The 10,000-nt window shown below is 42.4% G+C and overlaps 1 protein-coding gene across 1 annotated transcript in view; it reads left to right on the top strand.

The window, feature by feature from the left end:
* aldh1a2 (aldehyde dehydrogenase 1 family, member A2) overlaps positions 1-10,000 on the top strand; it is a 42,823-nt gene that overhangs the window by 932 nt on the left and 31,891 nt on the right. The gene's annotated exons all lie outside the window — the stretch shown is intronic.

Below are 10,000 nucleotides of genomic sequence, written 5' to 3'. Positions count from 1 at the left end.
TGTGTGTGTGTGTGTGTGTGTGTGTGTGTGTGTGTGTGTATGTATATATATATATATATATATATATATATATATATATAATTTTGTAACTGTTGGAATGAATAGGCCATTCTCTCCAATTGGCAGTTAAAGGCATTTTCAGAAAAGGGGGAAAAAAACAGCTTTGTCCACATGCACTCATTAGCCACATAAAGCCATATATATTTTTTTAAATAGTGAAAATAGCAGATCTGTAAGTGTTGTGGAGTTTTGTAAGGTTATTATTTATTTATTTTTTAGCTTAATTTTCTATTCATAGGGTGTGTCGTACGTACGTAGCTTGATTGTGTGTCATGACTAAGAGAAATATGGTTTTAATCACAAAGCAATTTCTTGGTGATATAATGACTCGTGTCATTTCATTTTCACCAAGTTTTCCACTCTAGTCTGTTCACAATGAAAACATTGGCTCCATATTCCAGAGACATAAGAGGATCCAGGGTCAGTAATCCATATTCACTGAAAGCAAAAAAAAGAAAATAGACTGTTTGTGGCAAATGAAATAGGGTCGTTTTATCGAATTTGGACTGAATCATAATTCTTTACAAACAAAGTTATGTTATAGGTCAAACCATGCGTTGAGGTGAACATGCACTCTTGAAAATGCTCTTTCTCAGTTTCAATTTGATATTTACTTAGATGTTTATTTAGAGTAGGCCTATATATTTTTTTTTACCCTTCCGACTGGGATACTGGGACTGGGACAAATGTTGGCTTTGTGGGCTAAACCTTTTTATTATTATCCCCCCCCCCCCCCCTTTTTTTTATACATCATCTCTAAAGTATACAGCAGCATTTGAACTGATGTATTTTTTTTCCTATAAAATAATAAAAAATAAAATTCAATCGATGAATCACTATTTGGTCTTCCACAGTCACATGCTCAGAATTGTGTTCATTCACCATGTCGTTCGTTATAACATTTGATAATCATAGCATGTTACAAAAATGTAATCTATTCTACCACAGTCTAGCCTCATAGTAACATGGTCCCGTATCACAGACGTTAAGTAAGTTAAACGTTCGTGTTGTTGAAGGAAATCCACGATCAGAGTGATTTTTGGATCAGTCTACTTAACTCTATACCTCCTCGGAAGTGTGTGGGTGGGAGTCAGAGAGGGGGGGGGGGGGGGGGGGGCGCTGATTCAGAAACAGCTGGATGAGGGCTTGAGTAAAGTAAATATATTACACTGTCAATGCCTCGGTGCTAATTTAACTCTGAGCGAGCACAAACGTAACCAAAATGGTCCATGTGGTTTCTACCGTTTGTACACGCTCAGAGTTACAAATGGTCAAACAAACACATGATTTTTTTTTACTGTACATATGTTTTCTCCGTCGCAGATCATTTGTCTTTCTTTCAAAGTTTAAAAGGCAAAAAATAATAGTTCTGCCTTGTTGTGGTGATGCAGACTATGGGCTCCATTTTTGTCACCGCTAAACCGCTTATCCCTAAACTTTTGCCTTTTTTTTTTTTTTTACTATTTTGAAAAACATTTTTGAATGGTTCAACTAGCCAATCTACATTGACACGTTGTGAGCTTGTAGACTGGCCATTTTGACTATTCAAAAATGTTTTGCAACATAGTAAAAAAAAAAGCAAATAAGTTTAGGGATAAGGGGTTTAGCGCGGTGACGAAAATGGAGCCCTATATGTTAGGGAGAAAAGTACACTGTCCTGCTTGTGAAAAAAAAAAGAATACATTTATTGCAGAGCAAGGCAAACAGAATGACCAAACGCGTTTCAACACTTCCAACAAACGGGGTCAGGGAAATAACATGGGGTTTCCATATTGCAGACCAACATGTCCCAACAATATTACATTCCTCTCACCGTACTCTAGTGTAATTTAAAGCTCTAATGAACTTATCTCGTTAACAATTAACTGTAGAACCAAAAGAGCCTTTGTGCGTTTCATATGACCCCTAACTTATGAACCAGCCAACATATAGTATATACAGCACATGGAGACTTGTTGAAAGTACATTTTGTAGTCCTTTTATCACCCATAAAATAAAAAAAACATCTCTGTGAAATCTCTTGATAGATTTGTTTCACGTTTTTTACAGACTCTTTGGGCCTTCGTGTACGTTAAGCCAACTCTGTAAATCACAGAACAGTTGGGGTATGACTTGAGAGCATGCTGATTAGCTGTTTGTGTATAAAATATATTCTGATAGTGATAGGCCCAGCATTGAAGGGATGGATATCGCTATTAGATGACTGTACTGCTTGGATTCTGGCAGTTGTTTTTACAGTTACTGAAGTTTGGCTGGGAAGAGTTATAATCATTCTAAACAGTCAGACATATACCGGGCATCCTGGCCCAACAGAGACTTGATCTCTCTCACTACAGAACAAATGCTTTTATGATTGTGAAGAGTAAAGGGCAGGACAGCTAAATCACGATAGCGTAGCATAACTTCATTCACAAATCTCTCCCTTTTAAGTGCAAAGGGCAACATTGCTGGAGCGCACTGCAGTGCGGCCAATACAGTGGATCACGTTGTATATATGAATACTTTTAGATGTGTGCCTCAATTTCAAAGCTTTTCCGTTTTGCTTCCATATATAACGTTAAAAATGTTGTTTTAAAAAGACTCAAAAGGTGTATGGGGTGGGGGGGGTGGGGGGAAATGTAGAGTGCGACTTGGTGAATTAACCTCCAGGAATTTGGATCATGCAGTCCCAGTAGGGTTGGTGGACGTGGGGGCAGGAGGGCCCTGATTTATGGGGCACCCCTAGCGCGGCTCCCCTCACACCCTGTTCCTGTTCTCCCCACCCCGCTGCCTGCCAGGGAAACATGGAACAGCGGTTTGATCTGAGCTCCTCCACAACCCACTTGGCTTGTGGATGGGGGGGCTTGCTTATAGCTTTTTTTTGCTCCATATATAACATTTTATCTAACGACTATTATCTATCGGTTATGCAAGTATAAGTCTTGCTTAAAGTGCAGCATTCAGTCACTATGTCCCTTTCTTTCTTTTTTCTGCACAACACAAAGGTCACGACTCGAGTGTGGCCCTGAAAATATCTATGCCGATATATCTAAGATACGGAGCTGTGATCATTACAGATGTGGAGGGTGAGATAAAGTAGTGTTATTGCAGCAGTGTCAAAATGCCCCTTGTCCCTCTCACCGTGCGGTGAACTGTTCCCCCAGCCGTGAACTTGTCTTATCGAAAAAACAATTTGATGCGATTGTCAGTTAACAGTCATCTTCTTTTAGCCTGTGTGATCAGGGCACGGCACATGCAGTGTGGAATGGTGTTTGTGTGTGTGGGCCTTTTTTGTGTTGGTCGTGGGGCTTTGAACGGCCTTAACTACTAATTTAACTAGTGTAAAAATAAATAAAATAAAGGACCCGTGACCTGGATACACTGGTCAAATTTTTTGCACTCAACAAAAATTAAATGAACGCACAGGATTTGACCGTGTAATGTTATTCATTATCTTTGAGTGCCTTTGAATTGGAAAAAAGCCACACGCATCACATGTTCTTGTAGTCTTCTTCTATCCCTGTGTGTTATTATTATTGCTGGCAGGCTGCAAGCTTGGTTTTGGTTGGCTGTTATGTGTCATGTGTACCAAAAATAGCAGATTTACAAGCTCACAACGCCTCATGCCGTGATGCAATTGTGAGCTTGAAGATCTGCTATCCTTTGTGCGCATGCAGCACCCGCACCAGCAACTGCAGCACCCTGCATGTGTTTTGGTCCCGACGCACAACAGTCCTATACAGGCATTAGTCCGGACACCCTACAGTATAGGACCCAAAACACCTAACCCTAAACCTAACCTCACTTGCCACGGGTTAGTTTTAAGTTAACCCAGTGTTGTTGTTTTTGGCAGCAAATTTCTATTTTAGTTTAGTCCTAGTGTTTGGACTGAAACTTAATTTAGTTTTAGTCACAGTCGACACGTTGTGAGCTTGTAGATCGTCTATTTTCAGTATGCAACCAAGTGTAAACCACGCATGTTGGGAGCGACGGTGTTGTCGGACTAATGTTAGTAGGCCTATGTCTAACCAACGTATAACGTTTACCCATTTAGACCTGAGGATATAATCTACAAATGTCTTCCAAATCCTAAGAGTTTTCTGAAAAACCTAATGTTTCTGCCAGTGGTTCTCAACCTTTTCTTGTCAATAAGGACCCGCAGAATGAGCTTGTAGATCTACAATTTTTCAATAGCTATAAAGAATAACAAACATAATGCTTAAAACACCAAAAGGGGTTCCCGCTGTTAAACCAGCTAATCCTGGTTTTAACAACTTAAACCCTATAGCATCCGTATTGTGGGGAGAGCTTTCGCTGGAACTATAGCCGATCGCCAGGCTTGTCGCTCGGCTGTAGTTTCAGTGAAAATGTTCCCTATACAATAACAGAAGAAAACAGAAAAAATACACTAGTATGGACTATGGACCCGATCCCTGTGGGACTCCTCTCAGCCATATGGGGTTTAAGTGGTTAAACTGTTGTTTGAGTGGCTACAGGTGAAAGGAGTCAGTGTGAGCTATCTGTCCGCTGGGCTGATAGGACCACGAAGGAAGCCATAAATTAGACAACGCTGATGGCTATTTATTGATGTTTTTCACTTGTGATGAAGTGGAGGAAGGCTAAAGAGTAACTATGCTTTATGGGTAATTAACACAAACAGACAAAGCTTTCTCCAAGCCCTTTTTTATTTTTATGTTGGTCGGTGGTTGGTGGTTTTGTCACACCATTCAATGATGAGTTGTTAAACTTAACACCCAGAGGGATATAAATCTTACAGGATTGGAGAAAAGCTGCACCTCCGGATCGTTTACTTAAAGTGCTTTAAAAGACTGTCTGTAAAAGAAACAGTCTATAAAAGCCACTTGTGTTGCAAATAAAGGTATGTGCCTAATGCCTATAGGTATTTTATATAATACAGTAGCATTTTAGTTTTTTTGCTCAATCACTCACTAAAGCACTAGAACAGAAGCGACATTCTTGCAAGTTACAAATTAATGTTAAACTGGACCCACTCACTGTGGCATGATGGTAGTTTGGTTCACTGATAAGCACGTGTTTACTTGCTTGTGTAGAATTTAGTTTGTAATTTAATAATATTCAACCCAACCCAACCCACATTTCTTAACCCTACCAGGGTCCCACAGTGGTTTAATACTAGGCCCCTAGCTTCTTTTGTCCCTGTACACCAAATCGTTTTGCCAGAAAAATATCCGATAGATCTGTAAGCTCCTCAAGCCTTATCACGACGTTTGCATATATATATATCTATATATTCTTTTAGCAGAATGTTAGCCCCAGAATCCGGCCGCTTATAGGCCAGGCTCATGTGCTATAATCAACAGTTAAGGTTGTAAATTGTCTTTGTTGTTTTTTAGTTTTTTTTGCAATGTGTTGGCAACAACATTAGTGCATTTTGCGCCACAGGGCGCCCTATGGGGAGACCTGTCCGTTTGGAGACAAGACGTTTTTGTAAAGTAATCTATGAAGAGAAGCCCCCAGTCAGTTGGGATGAATAAGAGGCCCCATCAATCTGTCACTGATTGAGATAGTACAGATGGGAAGGTTGGGGGGAGGGGGGGGGGCTGTCCGCCGGGCTGGGGGTGTAAATTATGGCCCCGTCTCACTGCGTGGGTCAGTGGCCCTGCCTCGCCAGAACATTGACCTGCAGTTCTGGAGTTTTTCACTTCAAAACCCACCGTCTTACTGCGATGAACATCAAACACAGCCTCAGTTAGAGGATACTGAGCAACCAAATGATTTATCACAACAAGTTAGAGGATACTGAGCAACCAAATGATTTATCACAACAAGTTAGAGGATACTGAGCAACCAAATGATTTATCACAACAAGCACAGCTAGTGTTCCTCCTTCTGCTTTCTCACCCCTTCTCCCTCCCTCGCTCACCCCCCCCCCCTCCCTCGCTCACCCCCCCTCCCTCGCTCATCCCCCCCTCCCTCGCTCATCCCCCCCTCCCTCGCTCACCCCCCTCCCTCGCTCGCCCCCCTCGCTCATCCCTCCTCCTCCTGTCTCCCTCCCTCGCTCATTTCCCCTCCTCCTGTCTCCCTCCCTCCATTCCTCTCTCCTTCCTTCTACCCCCCCCTCTATCTCCCTCTCTCTCTCTGTCCCTCTCTCCACCCCACCCCCTCTCCCCCTCTCCCCCTCTCTCTCTCTCTCTCTCTCTCTCTCTCTCTCTCTCTCTCTCTCTCTCTCGCTCTTTCTCTCCCTCTCATTGCATATCTTCTGTTAAAATCACACATCTTTGGACAGAGTGACAGAGTAAGAAGCTCAATTCGTACGCCCGATGGCAGCGGCGGCGGACGGTGTCGATTGCCCTTAAAGAACAACAGATCTTCAAGCTAAACGACCACGCCATTAAGCTTGAAAAACGGCTAATGGTCGGCAAGCGACGCCGGAGTGTAAATTTGAGGCCTAGATAAGTGTGCGCCGGCCATGAATATGTCCGTCAGTGAAAAGGCTATGTTTTAGTGGAGGGGGGGGGGGGGGGGGTCAAGTGTAAATTATCGTCCTTGTGCGACGCGTCAGCATCGTTGTCCCCTGTCTCTTAATCACTGTGCGAGGAAGAGCGGTGACAGGGGGGTGACAGGGGGGTGACAGGGGGAGGTTGCCCCTGTTAACTCTCCATATACCTTCGCTCTTCAGCCACCCCCCCCCACCCCCACTTGACGTAAAACGTGTAAATCCTGATGGTGACATTATGAAAAACACTTGGACTCCATAAATCCATCTGAACCCCCACCCTCACCCCCAGCGAGACCCCCGACACACAGCGGTGTCACAGCATGCACGGCTCTTCTAGGTGTTTACTTATTATTTGCAACAAACTCTTGGGGCTATATCTTGCACTGCCCCTTAACCCTAATCCCTAAACTAATTTGCAATTTTTTACTATTTAAAAAAACCTTTTAGAATAGTTCAAATAGCTGATCTACAAGCTCACAACATGTAGATGTGGATCGGCTAGTTGAACTATTTTAAAAAGATTTTCAAAATGGTAAAAAATGGCAAATAAGTTTAGGGATAAGGGGTAAGGGGTAAGGGTGGCGCAAGATGGAGCCCTTGAGGCGCAAGTTTTGGCCCTTTGTTTGCATACAGGGCAATACACACTACTATACAATAGATGAGTGCATGCGGTTCCATTTGTATATACTCTCAGAGTCACACAAATGGATAAATGAAATGGTTTTTTTTGTCTGTGCCGACGATGCATGCATTTTGTAGATTAATTCCTTTTAGTTTTTAGTTGAATCTAGTAAAATAAAAATGCCGGGAATGTCCTGCAGACACTAGTACCACAGTCTACACACATTAGATCCAACAAGGGACAAAAGCATATCAGTTTCAGCTATTTGTGCATGCATGTCAAGTTGTCAATATATAGCCTATAGTCTGTCTCGTGGCGATTGTTGAGATATTTGTATAATTCGATTATTACTGTGGATTTAATTAATTTAACATTTAGAGGACCATGCAGCTCTTCATCCTCTTCCAATCTTTAATACATAATAATAAAAGAAGAGGATCCAAGGCACTCTGTTCCAGTGAGGTGAAAAAAAGCCTTTTTTATTTAAGAGGCATGGCAAAGAAAATTACAAAAAAGACCAACGCGTTTCGGCATGTCGCCTTGGGACCCTGACGAAGGCGAAATACATATGGGACCCTGACGAAGGGAAACGCGTTGGTCTTTTTTGTAATGTTCTTTGCCATGCCTCTTAAATAAAAAAGGCATTTTTTCACCTCACTGGAACAGAGTGCCTTGGATCCTCTTCTTAATGTTATGATGTAAGCTCGCCAACGAGCACCTGTATTCAGTTCAACAAACAAAGGACCATGGCAGCGCTCCCTTCCTCTATTAAACTTTAATACATAATGTCTGGTATCATATAAGAATGACCGTAAAAGATATGATAAGAGTAAGAACAATAAAGGTAAGAATAGTGGGACGTGGGTGAGTGAGAAGGGACATGAAAATGTTTGAGAACGACAACGACATGGCTTTTTCAAGAAAACTGTCAGGATTTAGAAGCCATTTGTAGAATCGTCCTCGGGTCTAAATGGATTAACGTTTACGCCGCGGACAAAGCCCAATCGAGTTGTGACAAGTCATGACAACAAACACAATATTTTGGGCCGAACAAATAATTACAAAGAAGATAAACAACAACAAAAAGTTTTTTTCTTCTTTCTAATTAAAAAATGTGTTTGTCTCAACTCGAGTTGGCTTTGAATTACGAAGCTTAAAAGGTCTTTAAATAAATACTTTTTGAAATGTCTATGGGGAAAATTAACGGGGAATTATTTCCTGTGTCCGCGTAGGGGGGGGCGGGACTGCATCGCTCTATATAAGACCCTCTATATAGGCCTATATGAGGGTCTCCCTTCGGCCCCCTCCTTTTCTCCCTCTCCTCCACACAAACAGCTGGTTTACAAGCTCACACCACATCGCAAGGTGACTATTTCCACCTATTGTTTGCCTATTATTAACATCGCCGAATGTTCGCCTCTGATGATGACATCATGCCCATAATTTGGATGCTAAGATATATTCCTGCACAGGTGCTGAAAGCTATATGCTCAGGGGCTAAATTGAATCAGGCCTAAATTGGTGTCAGCTGGTCCTGTGTCTATAGGTGAGATGAATGACACGATCTAAAAAAGTCTCAAAAGAAAAGCAGGGAGACAAAACACTACCTCCCCAATTCATGTACAAGTTATATTGTATTGCCATACTCTGATTGGACACATTTACATTGTATTCGTTAAGAAAAGGTTACATAGTGTAAGTTCCCCCTTCTTTTTTTAGGCGTATAAAAAATACTGTCCGCTCAGCTATGGGAAGAAAAAAAAGAGAAATGAGAGCACAGCAGTAATTGTTTAACTGAAATGCCATTGACACATTAGCATCACATAAGAACCGCTTTACTGTTTATATATATATTTTAAAAGGCATCTCTTCTCGCCTGCCACTCTAATGACATGCACAGCCTGCCTTTTTTCGATCCACAGTGCATGAGGAGAGGTTATTTCTGATTGCCGTTTTTTTCGTCAAAGTTTTGTCTGCACGTCACTCGGGAACAATAGGGAACAGGAACAGCTCTCTCACCCTTCGCTCGCCCACAGACGCGACAAAGACGTCTTCCTCTCGCTGACAGGCGAGGTCAGACCTGCTTGCCAAGCGCCATGAAGGGGCGCAGGGTGGCATTGTCTCTGGGTGAGGGGCGCAGGGTGCGGCATTGTCTCTGGGTGATGGGCACAGGGTGGCATTGTCTCTGGGTGATGGGCGCAGGGTGGCATTGTCTCTGGGTGGTGGGCACAGGGTGGCATTGTCTCTGGGTGGTGGGCGCAGGGTGGCATTGTCTCTGGGTGATGGGCGCAGGGTGGCATTGTCTCTGGGTGGTGGGCGCAGAGCGCTATTTTTGAAAAATTGCAAAAATGTGCCTCAAATCTTTGAATATATATTATTACAGAGTGAACATTTTAACTCAAATCTTTGCATCTGGGGAGGTCCCTGGAACAACATATTTTCAGATGGGGGGCGGAGGCATATTGCATATAATTTTTGGGGTCTTTGACATGAAATATTGATGTGATAGAGGAGGATATGAAACTTCCTGCTCAGACAGACAGACACATGGTAAAGGTTGCAGGTGCAGCTGGTCACTTTTACAATTCTGTCTGACTTGTGTGTTTGGGATCTTTTGTTTTGGGTGTGTGTTGTGTAACATCCCACACAAATGCACACGCACATTCTCTCTCTCTCTCTCTCTCTCTCTCATCGACACGCATGCGCGTGCACGCACACACTAATCTACATGCACACATTTCTATGTATCTTTGTATGTCTCTGTCTGGTGGAAACCAAAACTGTGTTGATTTCGTCGACTAAAACTATGATGAAAAATGTTCGTCGACTATCTTTTCTCACTGACGAAAACTACACAA

This window comes from Protomyctophum parallelum (genome assembly GCF_964188405.1).
Source record: "Protomyctophum parallelum genome assembly, chromosome: 2".
Lineage (NCBI taxonomy): Eukaryota > Metazoa > Chordata > Actinopteri > Myctophiformes > Myctophidae > Protomyctophum > Protomyctophum parallelum.
The sequence above is the reverse complement of the archived record's forward strand: the minus strand, read 5'-3'. Positions and strand labels throughout refer to the sequence as shown.